Here is a 17,229-nt window from a genome sequence, read left to right as displayed (position 1 = left end):
TTTTTCTTTTTGCTTATGTGGTGCTGAGGAATGGAACCCAGGGCCTCATGCATGCAAGGCAAGCGCTCTACCACTGAGCCACCTTCCCAGCCCTTAATCCCTTTTTTTTTTTTTATCTTGCTCTACCCACTTCCTTATTCTTAATAGGTAACTTTGTTGTTGTTGTTTGGTTGTTTTTTTTTTTTAAAGAGAGAATTCTCATCTCATGATTTGCTGCCAGGTAATATAAAACACTAGCTTAAGTCTGGTGTCAGTGACTTATACCTGCCTGCCAGCCTAGCTGCTCAGAAGGCTGAGTGAGATCTGATGAGTGAGGTTTGAAGCCAGCCCAGGAAGGAAAGTCCATCAGAGTCTTATCTCCAATTTACCAGCAAAAAGCCAGAAGTGGACATGTGGCTCAAGTGGTGGAATGCCAGTCTTGAGTGAAAACAAGCTAAGAGGCAGTGCCCAGGCTCTGAGTTCAAGCCCTAATACCTGTACAAGCAAATAAACAAGCAAACACCAATCAGTGATTCTCAGACTTCAGGTGCATCAGATTTACTTGGAAGGCTAGATCAAACACAGCTCCCTGAGTCTCAGTCTCAGAATTTCTGATGTAGTAGAACAGGGCTATGGGCAGGACGGCGGGGTGAGAGCATGCATTCCTAACAAATTCTCAGGTAATGCCTGTGTAGCTGGTCTGGGTATCTCTCAGGAAGAATTACTGTTCTGACAATTGCTAAGGTGGACTTGAGTGGACTTGAGTTCCCCCAAATCCATCCTTATATTAAACTCCACACCCCCTCCCCCAAGGTACCCTGTTGTCACAGAATCAAAATTTTTGTATCTTTCTCTTTTTGATTAGAAAGTTGAAGACTCCAGCAGAAATGCTGTCTAGAAAGAAAAGGCTCTTATTCTTTTCAGATGATCCCTACATGGCGTAGTTTACTTAGCCAGTTAGCCAGCAAAATCAGAAACAAAGAGGCAATAAGAACAGGAATCTTAGTCCTTTTCTTGTGGCAATGCTTGGATTTGAACTCCAAGCTTCTCTCTTGCTAGGTAGGCATTTTAACCACTGAGCCATGACATCAGCCCTGTTCTTGTTGGTTATTTTTGAAACTGGGTCTATGTCAGGCTTCCTGTTAGAGCTAAGCCAACAGGCACACACCACTACAGCCAGCTCCCTGCGGAGAAGGGGGTCTCAAGAACTTTCTGCTCATGCTGGCCTTGAAATGAGATGTCAGTTGACCTCAAGCACCTGCTCAGGAATGTTTTGATGAGGTTAAAAATGAATCAACCAACCAACTAACCAACCAACCAGAAAGTACAACCACAGGCATTCTTTTTATTTTGTCACAAAAGTCCCATCTTCCCACCAAAACTAGAGAGGTATCCCAGTACATAGAGGCAAGGGTCTGAAAAAAACCATTGTGGGTGAATTCGGAAAATAAATAAATAAACCCGCTTCTCTGCACGTGGCCCTATGGGGTAGGGTCTTGAGTTGTTCTCAATGTGATCCAGGCTTGGCCTGAGGCTGGGCCCATATGGCATGTTTATTTTGAGGAAACAGACTAGCCATATGATTTCCCTGGGAAACCAGAGCCCTCAGATTGCATTTCAAGGTCTGCTGTACTGCTGAGAAAACACGCATTAAGAAAGAAAACAGGATTTGGTTCCATTGTTTAAATGATGCTTAGTAAAAAATCCATGTCAGAGGAATACCAGCGTCATGGGCCGTGTACAAATTCCGTGATGTTTTCCCTTCTGTGTATTTCATGGTCTTGCTTCTCATTCCACACAAAGGAGAGGGCATATGAAAATGCTTAAGGAACTCCATGCTGCGGCTGGGATGGCTTCGTTTTGATGGATGATGTGGGATGGCGCAGCTCATGGCAAAGTAATGCTTTTAACTTAAATCAAATCGGTTTTAAATGAATATGTTTTACACATTTAGGCTCCAGAGTTTGGAAAAAAGCCTTTAAAAAATTTTTTTTCCCTCCTAGAAAACAGCATTTTGGAAGATACATCCATGACCAGGGGTCTGGAGTGGGGGAGGGGGGGGGAGGGAAGGAAGGGGTTGAGTGCCATGCCTCCCAGGCCGGGGAGGGCTTACTTGCTTTATCTTTAAAATGCTCCAAGTTTAGGGCCCACAGGGCTGCTGTCTTCTTAATGAAGCGGTTAATGATGTGTGAATTATAGATCCTGACAACCCCTTTAATAAAAACAACAGGACTGAATGCACGGTAGAGAGCCGATGCTAAATAATGACAGACTGTCTGCTTAACATAACGCAGTATCTTTAAGTAAAGGGTCATTCTTGCGTGGCGGCCCCGAACAGTCCTAGTCAGGGTAGAAAAATCACCGAGTTTCTGGGCACGCAGAGATGATGCGCAGTGCTTCTTCTCAGGCAGCTGGGGCTTGGAGTGTGAAGACCAGACAGGTTTCCCTCCCGAGATGCTACAAGCATTTGTTTATACTCCTTGGCTGCCTCGCTGGTCAGAGAGGGGGCCTACAGTTGCACAGGACTGTGATGGCTGTTTTAATAGCTTAAAAAGTTGTCCTTTTCTCCCCGCCTCTCTCTCCCTTTGGAGCCAGGAATGCTGGCTTGGCAGTGGGTTTCAAAGAACCGATTGTCTCCACTGAAGGCTGACTGACGTTCTGGGGTGGGTAGGGGGGCTGCATGGAGCCCCAAAGCAGCCTGGAACCCCTGCTGTGGCTGGCTGCTGACTTGAACAGTCAGAGGGTATGCCTGAAAAGCCAGCCTTGTGAGGAGCTGCAAAGCAAACCCCAAACCCAGACAAAGCCCTCTCTCCGTTCTATTTGGTGGCCACTTTGAAGGAAAAGCGAATCCTCTTTCAATCCCTTAATAGGCCCTGGATTTAGGATTCACAGGCCAAAGAACAATCTCTTTATCATTATCTCGGTGCTGAGAAAATCCAAGTCGCTCTTGTTTGGTCAGAGCTGGTTTTCCTTTAAACAGATCAAGGAGCTGTTTGTCTAACCTTCAGCATTGGAGGTGACAGATAGCACAGCAAAGCAACGAGAAGAGCCTGTGTTCACGAGCCAGCGAGCAAGCACAAACCTTCCCGTGGGTCCCCAGAGCTGCCAGACCAGCCCCAGAAATCTCCCATCCCCGAAAGGACATTGGCATGCAAATGAGGCCCCAGACACCCCGCTGGGCTTCAGAAAAGCTGTGCCTGTCCCGCTGGGAAAGGCAGCCTAGCGAAAGGGGTCTCACAGGGCCTGGGCCTTCTTTTCTGGGGCTCTCTGCTGGGAAGGGCGCCCAGAAAAGCCAAGATTAACCCAGGTAAACTGGCCTTTTCGGAAGGCTAAGTATTACACAAGTCAAGAGTTTTATAGGGTGACCCAGGTCTCCGATTGAGAAGAAACTCTAATTATGGGATTTTTCCCCCCTTTCCTTTTAGTGTTAGTTTGCTCTGGGTTGGTTACCCCAAGCTAGAGTGATCTGACGTTCCCTTTAACTTTCTTTGAAGCTGGAAAGTAAACAGGAATCCTGGCCCATCCTGGAAATGTGAAATTCAGTGTTAACCTGAGGATTCCTTTATCACCTGCTGTTCCCCACACCTTCCATGTGGAGCTCCAGACCATCTGCTGTGAAGTAAGGTGGCTGAGCCTAAAGAATTCCCTGGAGAATGGGGCCTTGTGCACCCAGCTCCAAAGCCGAGAGGTGAGACAGGCCATCCTTTGAGGTGCAGACAGCCAGAGCGAGGTGAGGCAGGAGGGTAATGCTTCAGAGAAATGCTGATGCTAGCTTGTTTTCTTGGTGGGGGAGGGTGACACCCCCACCTCCCTCAGGTGATAGACATAACTGGATCCCTGGAGACAGGGGCGGGCACTTTGGCTGATAGGTTACTGAGCCTGTCAGTCCAGTACCTGGGACTGGGAATTTCCTGTGGACCTGCCCCCTGCCCTGACCCTATTGAGGCTGGGACCAGCCACCTGCATCTCCAGGATGGTGTCCTGTGTCCTGGCTCGTCTAGGTCATCATGGTGTCCAGTTCAGCTCTCCACTGGAGCCGAATTGGCTTGTTGGCATTGTTTTTGTTCTTTCTTTCCTGTCTGGCCTGTTTCCTAACCATGTATTTGGGGGCTGCAGGCCTTTGTAGTAACTAGCCGCATGCAGCCTGCTAACTGTGCAATAAAGATGCCACGATTCCATCTTCCAACCAGACAACTAGACATGGCTAATGTGGACAAAATGAACAAAGTCACTGTCTGTGGGAGTTGAAGAAGATATGGGGGGGAGGGTGCGGCTGCCATAGTCCTTGGGGATTTACTTGGTGCTAGGTTGTGCTTTGTGATTATTAATCCAATGACTCCATCGCTGGTCCATGATAGAAGTGATATTTTGCCTCTTTTGCCCATGATGAAATAAGTTAAAGTGTGATTTCATGTTTGAAAGGAATCCTTCACGTCCATCCCAAGGGGACACACAAAGGCAATCAGGCACAGAAGAAAGATTATCATAAGGTTTATTAGAGGGGCCATATTTCCCCAGAAGAAGGAGCACATGGCACCTGACCCTATCCAAGTAGCAGGAGGGTCCGGGGGCAGGAAGTGAGGTAGGTGTGTGCTCAGGTGGGTCTGGGTGGAAAGAGGGAGCGGCCAGGTGTACTGCGGAATCTCCAGGGCAGGGAGGAGCTCAGGTGTGGGTGGAGCTGAGGACCAAAGGTGGGGACAATACTAACAATGTTTATACACAAAAACCTTTGTGTGTGTGTGCTCATACTGGAGCTTGAACTCAGGACCTGGGTGCTGCCCTCTAGCTTTTTTGCTCAAGGCTGACCACTTGAGTGACAGCTCTACTTCTGACTATTTGGTGGTTAATTGGAGATAAAAATTTCACGGACTTTCCTGCCTAAGCTGGCTTTGAACTATGATTCTCAGATGCCAGCCTGCTAGGATTATAGGTGTGAGTCACTGGTGCCGGGCGATGACAGAAAACTTGATTTCGTTGATTCCAAATCTCATGATGTTTCTCTAGTTATGAGAGTTATTGATTGAACCAGACACTATAAAGACCTTAAAAAAATGCCAGTCATATAATTTAGCATAATTAATAATATTATATGAGAATTTGATCATGAGATACAGAGAAGCCACATTTTGAAAGTTCGGATCAAGAGTCTTTATTACAAAGCCAGCACCTGCAGCCTCAAATAACCATAATACTCTTAGGAAACAGAGCCACAAGGGTAGGATAGTGAAGAAAGAGCAGACGAATCATCTCAACACACCAGATCAACTAATGAGAGTTGAAGACGGACGCCATGGTGACCTGGGGAGAGTCAGGAGACAAGAGGCATGGAACAAAATGGCGGCTGAGCCGTGGGGGCCTCAATAAGTTCCTGGTCAGTGGGCAAGGTCACAGGTCACGGGGAGCTTGAGAGTTCAAAGGTCCATGGCACCGAACTGGCAGTCCAGGAACCCATTGTCCAAGTCCCATGCCTGCCCCTAGGAGTGAAGGCCCGCACATCACCTGGGGGTGGGACTTCGCTTCATCCATCAAGCAAGATGGCTCCCGTTAGACCCCATCTCCTTATTGCAAATACATCTTCCTGTTAGATATACAACGATGAATATACAATGGAAAAAAAGTATTTTCCTATTCAGTCCTCTTCACCTTCCACTCCCTAGAGCATTTCATAGTGGCAGGCAGTAACTTGGGAAAACAAAAACAAAAACAAAAACAAAAAACAGCCGGGCTATATCTTCTTTGTGTGTGTGTGTGTGTGTGTGTGTGTGTGTGTGTGTGTATGTGTGGTTGTGTGCAGCCATTTAGGAAGTTTTGTTTTCTTTTCTATTACAAATAATACATAAACAAATAATTTGCACTTGTATGATTTTACAGCCGTATTTGAAGAATAAATGTCTAGAAAAGGAAGATGGTTACATTTTTTGGCACATATAATAAAAAGCCACTCAAAATTCTTCTAATTCTGATGAACATCAACCAGTATTGGAGTTTTTATTCTTCCCACTATAGAAAATTCCTAGTATTAGAAAATCTATTATTGGCCAATCTGACAGATTGATCAAATGTCAATGTTTTAATTTTCACGTAGATACATGAATACTGGATACTTGAGTATCTCTCTCTCTCTCTCTCTCTCTCTCTCTCTCTCTCTCTCTCCCTCCTCCTCTCTCTCTTTCTCTCTCTACTTGGCATTAGCTTTATCTTTTAATAAATGTGTTACAAGACCAAGTACTACACAGGGTGTCAGGAGTACAAAGATCAGTGGGGACAGACACCTGTCCTAAAAGAGCTTAGAGTCTATGGAACACACAAAAACTTGAATGAAGAAAAGGAACCACAGAAGATGTTCATACACAATACAATAGGAGAGCAGAGAGGCAAGTGGACACTTTTTAAGATAGGTCAAAGGGACATTGGAGGACGTAACCCTTGAATATAGTAGAGAAGAGCCAGAAAGACTTTTGGAGATGAGCAGGTTGAAATCTCACTCTTATTTAGTTATCTTGGAGCATTTATTATTGATCACCCCCATGCTTCAGTTCCTTTATATTATATTCTCTAAGTCATATTACTTGGAAAATTGCATAAGGGAATACTAATGTGTAAGTTATCAATTTCATTTTTAGTAATTTTTTTAAAAAACAACAAACTGTTCAGCTTAATAATCAGCAATTAGGATACTAAGGCAGGACGGAATTTGAGGCCAGCTGGGCACAGTTCTCTCATATCTGTAATCCTACCTACTCAAGAGGCTGAGATCTGAGGATTGTGGTTTGAAGCCAGCCTGGGAAGGAAAGCCCATGAAACTTTTATTCTCCAGTTAACCATTAAAAAGCTGGAAGTGGAGCTGTGGATCAATTGGTAGAATGTTAGTGTAAGGTCCATTCCTGGATGGCGAACAGACCTTGCCCAGTACCTGCGTTACCTAGACAACTGGGACACCTGGAAGAGGTTACATCCGCATCCGCTGAGGTCACATCTTAATCTGATGTGGCCACACCTTTCTCCCACCTGATCCCACTTCCCTTTACCTGGACACACCCTTCCCCGCCCCTACCCTATATAAGACCTAACCCGGGGCCAGATGGTCTCTTTTGCCAGCCGCATGGAGTGCCAACCTTGCCTGGTCCCAGCAGGTCTACTGAATAAACCTACCCCTTACCTGAATACCACGTGAGTGCTGCTGTTCTTACTCGGCTACCTCTTTTAAAAATCTAACAGTTAGACCGAAGCAAAGAAGAGCTCACGGACAGAATCTAGGCCCTGAGTTCAAGCCCAAGAACCAACACTAAATAAACAAACAAAAAAATGAAATAAAATCAGTTTTTCTTATTTCTGAGTTACAGTGCTTATCAACTTGTCCAATTTTGAGTTTTCAATTGCAAATTGTAAGATTGAGGACTTGGGAGCTCTTATGCAGTAACCTCTTTAAATCACATAGTTGCTGTGGTTACTTAGTATATCTGATCCATATTTTCACAGCCTTAAGGAAAAAGAAGAGAAGAAATATATGTTAATGCCAGTGAAAAGGTAAGAGAAGACCAGCTTCTACCTATGTGTGTTCCCGAGCCCCTGTAAATATATGCTGAGCAAGTTACTGAGATAGCAATTCTCCTTGGGAAATCTCTAAGAAAGCTATTGGTCTCCAACAGCTACGCTGTTAGGGGTGTGGAAGACTGAATGTTGAATTCTTATGTGTGAACTTGTTTGTTTATTCTGTTTCCCTTATGCACTGATGGCTTCCAGTGGGTTGTTGTACTTGATGAGGTCTTCTTGGTCATTGGGGTTCATGAGCTTGTTTACCAATGGGTAGTTTCCCCACAAGGGCTGCTGGAGTTACCTGTGGATAACAAAAAGCCAAAGCCAGGAGACTTCATTCACCTTCTGCTGTGGGAGATCAGCTCTGAGGTTGGGTTGGGAAAGCCTATGTTACAGCACACACGAACCTTTGTGTGCCCAAATGTAGGGTGTTGTCTAGCTACTCTGCGGTTTGTGTTAAATATGGCTACTTTCCATCTTATAGTGTTCAAGAAGAGATTACAAATGACAAGGAAGGAAGACACTTTCCTTAGAAGTTACTCACTGACAGTTCTAAAGTGACTTCTTCAGTGCTTACCACCTTGCCATCAAGGAGAAGGCCTTGGGATGCCCAAAATATTGACAAGATGGCAGTGTTAAGAATAAAGTCCGTGGTAGTGTACTTCCAAGAGCATGTATTTGACCCTGAGTAGAAAATTACCAGTAGCGTGCTTGCATAGCAACCCATGAAAGTGACAGAGTCCTGGCATTGGAAAGTCCATAGTTAAACAGGGCTGATCGGAAGGGAGCTGATCATCAACGAGGAGGAATGGAGTGCAATGCCACAAGAAAATGGGTAGAAATTGTACTTATCAGAAAGCACACACCCAGGCAAGACTTCCTGGCACAAAAGAACAAAGGGGTGTATATAGATACAGCCCAATGGCCAGTTCTAAAATGCAACCAACCTCAAGGGGTGCATGTAATTGGAATTGCCCAACAGTAAGTAGTATAACTGAGGTGAGATCCAGGAAAGAATACCAATGCCGTAGTACTCAGAGTATCAGGGAACTTGTGGGAGGGATCCTCACACCCTAGGTATAAAATTGCTTGGAGTAATCCCAGTGTGCCTGCCATCAGACACTTGGTCTAGCAAGACCACCATTGAAGTCTCGCTTTCCCTCAGAGCAGCTGCTTTGAGTTTGGATGGGTGAGTGTGTTTCTTACACGAGAGTTGATGGTGCCCCTCTCCACATTGTTCTTTTAATCACGGTCTAGCTTACCTACAGCAATCTCCAATATAGGCAGATAAATTAACATAGATTTCTGATATGACTTAAATCTTGAAGGCCAAACTGTAAAACTTGTATATTTTAAAAGCAAAAGAGCTCTTATTTAGGTTAAATGCATCCAAGTGAAAGTCCACTCTTTCTCTGCATGCATTGGTAGGTCCTAAGCACAGAGTTGCCTGTGTTTAGTGCATCCCTGCTAAGAACAAGAGAGGAGTGTTTCCACAAGGCACACCTGTACTCCAGGGCTCAGCGGCGAGAACCCAGGCTGAAAACAAAGTCCTTAGAAATCTTAGGTGTTGTGTTCTTACCTCTTGATTATTGGAAGCTGTAGAAATTGTGACTCTGGCTTTGAAGCAATCAATAAATCAAATGGAGCATCTGAGGTAATTTCAGAGCTTTTCCTGGGACACTCATTGTCTTATCACTTAAAACCAAGTTATCTGTCTTTGAGGTTGATGAGTAGGTATAGAACCAATTCCAGAGCAAACTGTCAGATAAAGCAAACTCAATTCATGCCCCATAATGACAAGATTGCGCACCACAGAGGACCCCTTGTAGACTGGCTTTGAGTAAACTCAGATAAAGAAAAGCTTTGTCTTAAAAAGCTGGTAGCTCACCCCTGTAATCTTTTAGCCCTTCAGGAAACTGAGATCTGAGAACTGAGGTTCAAAGCCAGCCCAGGCAGGAAAGTCCCAGAGACTCTTAGGTCCAATTAGAAAGCAAAAAGCCAAAAGTGGTGCTGTGGCCCAATCTGGTAGAACATCAGCCTTGAGCAAGAAAGCTAAAGGGTAGCACTCATTGAGAGAGAGAGAGAGAGAGAGAGAGAGAGAGAGAGAGAGAGAGAGAGAGAGAGAGAGAGAGAGAGAGAGAGAGAGAGAGAGAGAGAACAGACAGACAGACAGACAGATATATAGAGAGAGACAGAGACAGAGACAGAGGCAGAGAAAGTGATGAAGGGAAAAGCCCACCTCACCGGAGAACACACAGGGATCAAAAGGAGCTAAGCATGAGGGGGAACACAACAACCCACTTCCATTTCAGTGCTATTCTTTACATTATTGAATACAATGGGAACTTTGAGGGCAACTGCAATAACAGTTACTCATGAAAAATTAACAAAGAATTTATGGAAATGTAGGAAAAGTCCCAGAGCAATTAGCTTAGATTTCTCTAGAGCCTGAGAAAAGCCTGGATAATTGCATGCAGAAACAGCATAAAGTGGCTATTTTCATTATCGCTGGATACAGAAAGTCCATTTCCATCACAATGGGATATAATGATGTTAAAGCTAACAGGGAGATATGTTTGAAAAGGTTACAACACGGTTTACCAAATGGTTTGATTTATGTAACTGTGGAGATACACACTTAAGATTACTGTTAAGGGGAGTAGAGAGGTTACCCTTGAAATTTCCAAAGGCTTCCATATGATAGGAAAAATACATTACAGTTTCTGGAAGCTAATTGTACATTACCACTACGATGCACAAGAATGAATTTAATTTGTCTCAGGATTGAAAGCTGAATTGTACTACAAGCTGACACATGAATATCCATTCTGACTTGTCTCTCTCATAAACTGGCTATTATCAGTGTTTTTAGGTGCACTTAGGGCTGGGGTTTTCTCCCTAAATGTCTTAGGAATCTGGAGCTTCTGGCATTTGGAGACAAAGGCCATATTCTCAGGACCTGCAGTCACTATTAAGGAGTAAAGAGGTTCTATGCCATTATTGAAATGTCATTGTTTTCAAAAGAATACAAAACGGAGCATTGTGGTTTCTTCAATATTCGTTCACAGCCAGTGGAAGTTGGCTTTTTTTTTTTTTTTGGTGCAGATCCTGGGGTTTGAACTCAGGGCCTGGGCTCTGTCCCTGGGCTTTTTTGCTCAAGGCTAAAACTCTACCAGTTGAGCCACAGTTCTACTGCTGGCTTTGTTGGTGCTTAAACAGAGGTAAGAATCTCATGGACTTTCCTGCCTGGGCTGCATTTAAACCTCGATCCTCAGATCTCAGTCTCTTGAGTATTACTGAGGATTACAGATGTGAGCCACCAGCACTGGACACACAAAACTGGAAGTTTTCATAGCTCTTTCCAAGGCCAGGAAAAAAAAAAAAACAGCTTCTCCTGTGGCTGTCTGTGAGGACATGGGGAGAGAGACAGTACAATGAGTTTTTATCAACTCCCCTTGACACACACACACACACACACACACACACACACACACACACACACACACACTGAATGCGTTCACATGTCTTTTTCTATCTATAAAAAGCTGCCACGAAGACTGTGTGCTTAGGTTTTGAATGATTCCTGAAACCATTAACTCGGTTCTTGCTCGAAGCCCCACAGAATATTAATAACTTTCATTAGCTGCAGTGCCAAAAGGATCATACAGCCTCAATCTTATTTGGCAAACATTCTGTTTCCTAAAAAAAAAAAAAAAAAGAATAGGAAACTACATTACAGTTTCTGGAAGCTAATTGTACATTAGCCCTAGGATATTTTTTGTTTCCAGCCAAAGCTGGAACAGAGGTCCTCCTCCGAATGGTTCTTCACATGGCCTGGGGACAAACATCAACACAGCTCACACTTTGCTGAAAGCCTGAAAAGATCCTGTTTCTGGGCACGCTTATGACCAGCATTAAGAAAATCAATTGAAATAATACCACACATCCACATCCCAACCTGGCCAATTTACTGGCAAATATGACAATCATATTTTGACAGTTTAGATAGCTGATAATGGACAGTAAGTCCCATCTGTACCTTTCCAGCCTCGTGTGTGTGTGTGTGTGTGTGTGTGTGTGTGTGTGTGTGTGTGTGTGTGTGTTGCTTCTATAGTTTGAACTCAGGAGGGCCTGGGCCTGGTTGGTCACTGTCCCTTAAGCTCTTTTGCTCAAGGCTAATGCTCTACCATTTGAGCCATTCACTTGTGGAGATGCTCAGATCTCAGCCCCTGAGTAGCTAGGATTACAGGCACAGAAAAAACACCAGCACCTGGCTCCAGCCTACTTTTTTTTGGGGTCCGGTCGTGGGGCCTGAACTCTGTGCCTGGGCACTATCCCTGAGCTCTTCAGCTCAAGGCTAGCAATCTACCACTTGAGCCACAGTGCCATTTCTGGTTTTTTCTGCTTATGTGGTGCTGAGGAATCGAACCCAGGGCCTCATGCATGCAAGGCAAGCACTCTACCACTGAGCCACCTTCCCAGCCCCCCAGCCTACTTTTAATGGTCTTCCTTTTGTTTTCTTTTTTTCTTTTTGGTTTTAATAATGACTCAAAGGCAAAATATAGACTGGGGCAATTCTTTCAGTTCCCATCTTTTCCTTCTTTCTCATCTGACGTTTTAAAAAGCACAGTATTCACCTGGCTAATAAAAGGAAGGAAGGAAGACAAGAAAGCTTTGTTGTACAGGGAATTTAACATCTCACTAAGCACTCTGTGTAGCTTTCATGCTCAGCACCCTTGTACCCAAAGCCCTCAGACATCTCCCCTTCGAGCAGGTCTGATAAGGGGGGGTGGTGGTAAAACCACTTGTTTTGATGTACAGATTTTCAATGCTGCAGAGCCACAGGCTGACATATTTGGGAGTCGCATAAACAAATACATTCAAGTAGGCTGTGGATTAACCGAAAGTGACACATTTATTTTAAAATCTGCCTACGACTTGTCCTGATTGATTAAATGCCCTTAAGAAAGTAAGTCTGATGAAACGAAAGCCATCAAGATGCTGCACCCCTCCTCCTCTGCTTTTGATGGTTGACATGTTCCCCAGAGCAGATTGGACAGTTGATAAGCTAATGCTGAATTATAAGCGTTTTGTGGAACGTCAGTGGCAAATGAAAGATCCACTGTTCTGCTTGCAAAACAGCAGTGTGCCTTAGCATGCACACATGCTCATACACACACACACACACACACACACACTAAAAAACAATGGACACGAGGCAGAATTCTTTCATCCTCTGTGCTCAGAATACAAATGAATGGATACTGTTGATGTGCATTTTCATGGTAGAGACCAACGCAGAGCCAGAAGCAAGCATGGTTGCTGGCTTCCAGACTATTGATCATGAACACAGAAGGGCCTGTCCAGGAGTTTGCCAGTGTCAATGGGATGGCAAGATACACCCAACGATTTGGTGTTGCTTGTGGTTTATTCCCTGAGCCTTTAGCCCTAGAGGGCACCATAGCAATGAGGGTGGTGGGGGTGGGGTGGGGTTACGGGTGAAGAAGAGCTTAAATGGAAACTTCTTTTCCCTTCCCCCCCCCTCCTCTCTCCTGTCTTCTTTCTTCCTTTTCTTTCTCCTTTTCCTTTTGGAATTCGAGGCATGACCAACACTTGAAGTATAGTGGAAAGTAGGTTAAATAAAGTTCTCTCTTTGGCTTTGAGAAAAATCACTTCAATTTGCTGAGTCGCCAGTTTCTTCTGTTTAAAAAATGTGACTAATCATGTGGTGGTGGGGAGGGTGTAGAATAATCTAGAAGAAGGTGCTTTGGAAATTTTCCAACACTATACAGAGATCTGGCTGATCATTGGCTGCCGAGAGCCCAGATGCTGTTCACCCAAGGCCACTGCCCTTCCCCTCCCTCCCCCTCGCCCCGCCCCCGCCCTGGTCCTTGGTCTGGTGTTGGCAGACTGTTCCAGGTCTAAACAGAAACATCTAGAAAATCTGGAACACAGATGAGACCTGAGTATAAACTGTGCAGTGGATATTTAAGCAGCTTAGATATCATCCTTTCTGCTTCAAATAATAATGAAGCACAGCACTTTTGGCTCACATCTGTAATCCTAGCTCCTCAGAAAGCTGAGATCTGGGGATCTCTATTTGAGAGAATCTTACTTCAATTAACCACCCAACATCTGGAAGTGTAAGTCAAGTGGTAGACTGCCAGCTGTAAGGTAAAAAGTAGAATAAGTGTTTGAAGTACAGGCACTAAAACACACACATACACACACACACACACACACACACACACACATACACACACACACAAACACATGTACATAAATTGAAAAGAAACCATAAGTCAATTTTGGAATTATATCAACTCAGAGACAATACTTGAAGAATATTCAAATCTCTTTTCTGTGTTGTTTCTCTTTGTAAGCAACCAAAATTTCTATGTGGGTATGTATATGTGTGTGTATATATATATATGTATGTGTGTCTGCGTGTATGCATGAGTATGCACATTCACACGTGCCCCAGTACTAGACTTGAACTCAAGGCCTTGTTCTCTTACTCTGCTTCTGCACTGATGGCTGGCACTCAAGCATTTTGAATGCCATTTGATCCACGTATCCAGTACTGTCTTTTTACTGGTTAATTGCTTGATTTTTGTTGGCACAGGCTGACCTTGAACCTAAATCTTCAGACCTCAGCTTCCCCTTTGCACACTGGAATCCATGGACTTGGTGGAAGACTGACCTCATGTTCACTCTCCCAGTCCCTAGAGCTGTCCTGGAGCTCAGGGCCCCAGTACCTTGAGCTCACTGTGAGCCTTAGCTGGAGAGGAAAAAGTCCTGAAGGATGCTGGAGAAAAGTCACAGCGTTCAGGAGGGGTCTTAGAGCATCCTCTTACTCAGAGGGGAGAAGCACTAGTGGATGTTTTCATTGTTAGGAACATTCCACGGGGCTTGGAAAGCTGTTTGGTGGAATTCAGAAAATTCCACCAGGCTTGCACAGCCCCTGAGTAGCCCGAGTAGTGTCTAAACACGGGCCAGTCATTCTTTGCCCATTTGGAAAACACAGCTTCTCTTTCAGAACAGTTTATCTAAGTTAATACTGCCTAGAAAACAGCAGGCCAAACAGCCCATGTACACAGGACATTTGACTAGGTCTCTCTCTCTCTCTCTCTCTCTCTCTCTCTCTCTCTCTCTCTCTCTCTCTCTCTCTCTCTCTCTCTCTCTCTCTCTCCTGCACCTGTGCTGGTACTATAACTTGAACTGAGGGCCTGGGCATTGCCCCTTAGCTTTGCTCAACACTAGTGCTCTACCACTTGAGCCACAGCTCTACTTCCAGCATTTTTTGCTGGTTAATTGGAAATAATAGTCTCATGGTCCTTCCTACTTGGGCTGACTTTGACTGCAATCTGGGGATTGCAGCTTCCTGAAGAGCTAAGATTATAGTCATGAGCCACAGGGATTTGACTTTGGCTGGATTTCTAAGTTATCCCCTAGAATCTAGAAATTTCTTTTGCTCCAACTGTCTCTTGATGTTTCTTTTTACAATACGCATCTTTGCCCTGGTATCATTGGCTAAGCTAGGGTTGCCTAGATTGGCATTATTGTCATTACTCATTTTTTTCTTTACCCAGGCAGAAAAAATGTTGACTTGCTTCTCGTAAGAGTGGTGTGGTAGAAATCCCTTTGAGAACAGCAAGTCACTCCCAGCCTGAGAAGGAAGAAAGGGAGGTTCTGAGTGGTTTATCAATGTCAGCAGAAGCCAGAGATAGAATTACAACCTGGTCTGTATAGTTGGGGTGCTTTATTATTTATAACGCATGCTTCATTGTGAGCACTCCCCTTCATGCCATATCATCCTCCAGGAGCCTCTCTTCTGATCAACTCTTTTCCCAGCCTCCATCATTTGAAATGCTGACAGCTGCTTGTATCAGGCCATCTAGCCCAGGTAGAACCAAAAGTACCTGCTTTCACTTCAGCCTTCTTTAAAGAAGCCAAATCCCCATCTCCTGTGAGCCTATTCCAAAGCTTATTGAATTGTCAACAAAGAGAAAAGAATCTACTTTGCCTTACCTTATCAAAAGCAGAGCTTGCACCCACTAAAGGACTTTAAAAATTAAAACTAATAAATGGATTCAACAGATACCTCTTATTCTGAGCCTAGCAATGAGGAATTAGACAGGGTCTTGGCCCTTGGGGGACAGGGCTTAGATGTATATGAGGAAAGACATGCAGTGAACAAGATAGCTACAGATAGGCAGTTACATTGTGGCCAACAAAAACTGGTAATGCAGTGTGATAGAAAAAGGAGAAGCAGAAGGCAAAACTGAGCTCCAGTGAGACTCCACCCAAGGAAAAAGCAGTTCCACCACTTTGGGACATCAGCATCCATTTCCAGATCAGTTGTTCTAGCTTTTTATATCTGTCTGTCTGTCTGCCTACCTGCCTGCCTGCCTGTCTGTCTCTCTGCTTATATATCTATTTATTTTTGTGTCAATACTGGGCAGAGCCTGGGCACTGTCCCTGAGCTTTTCTGCTCAGGACTAGCACTACTTTGAGCTACAGCTCCACTTCTAGTTGTTGGGTAATTACTTGGAGATAAGTCTCTCTCATGGACTTTCCTGCCTGGGCTGGCTTCCAACCACTATCCACGGATGTCAACTTCTTGAGTAGCTAAGATTATAGGAGTGAACCACCACCACCCAGCTCAGGAATTTATTTCCTCACAGTTCTGGGGACCGGGGATTGTGCTTTCAAGGTGGGAGCAGGCTGGGTTTCTGGTGAGGGCCTCCTGCTTCTCTGTCCTTTCTATATGCATACATATTTCTATCCACATTTCTTTCTGTAAAGGCATCAGTGACGTAGGCCTAGAGCCCACCAGAGTGATCCCCTTATTTGAAATCATGACATTTTTGAGGTACAAGGGTGTAAGAAACTATTTGATAAAACTATTGATAAGAAACTATTTGATAAAACTCAGCTCTAAGGAAAAGAAGAGAATAACATTGTGTGTGTGTGTGTGTGTGTGTGTGTGTGTGTGTGTGTGTGTGTGTGTGATATGCTATTTCTTCTACTTAAGAAAAATGACTGCCAGAAGACACACTTCAGGACCTTTTACATTTTAGATGAACTGGCCAGGTGAATGGGTTTCTGCCTTCTCTCAGACACCTGAGCCTCTTTTTTTTTTGTACATATTTTTTATTGTAAAGGTACTATACAGAGGAGTTACAGTTACATGAGTAAGGTAATGAGTACATTTCCTATTGAGCATTGTTTTCTACTTCCCTTTGTTTATCCCTACCACCTGATCTTCTTGACTGGCTGGAGATCTATACCTGAACCCCTTCCCCAAGCCCATGCTGAGCTCATGGCTCAGTGCTCTCTCTTGGCTTGTTAGCTCATGGCTGGAACTCTAGCCACACCTCCAGCCTGGCTCTTTGCTAGTTAATAGGAGATGGAGTCTCAGGGACATTTTTGTCCAGACTGGCTTTGAATCTCCATCCTCCAGGTCTCAATCTCTTGAGTAGATAGGCACGAGTCCCTTGTCCGTGGAAAGGGATTTTTCATAGTGAAGATTTTTGTTTTGTTGTTTGTGGGGCTTAAACTCTGGGTCTGGGTGCTGCTGTCCCTGAGCTCTTCAGCTCAAGGTGAGTGCTCTACCACTTCAAGCCACAGCATCACTTCCGAGTTTTCTGGTGGTTAATTGGAGATAAGAGTCACACAGACTTTTCTGTCCAGGCTAGCTTTAAACCTTGA

The sequence above is a fragment of the Dipodomys merriami genome, unplaced genomic scaffold (assembly GCF_024711535.1).
Source record: "Dipodomys merriami isolate MVZ:Mamm:240054 unplaced genomic scaffold, mDipMer1.0.p SCAF_81, whole genome shotgun sequence".
NCBI lineage: Eukaryota > Metazoa > Chordata > Mammalia > Rodentia > Heteromyidae > Dipodomys > Dipodomys merriami.
This window is presented reverse-complemented; position numbering follows the sequence as displayed.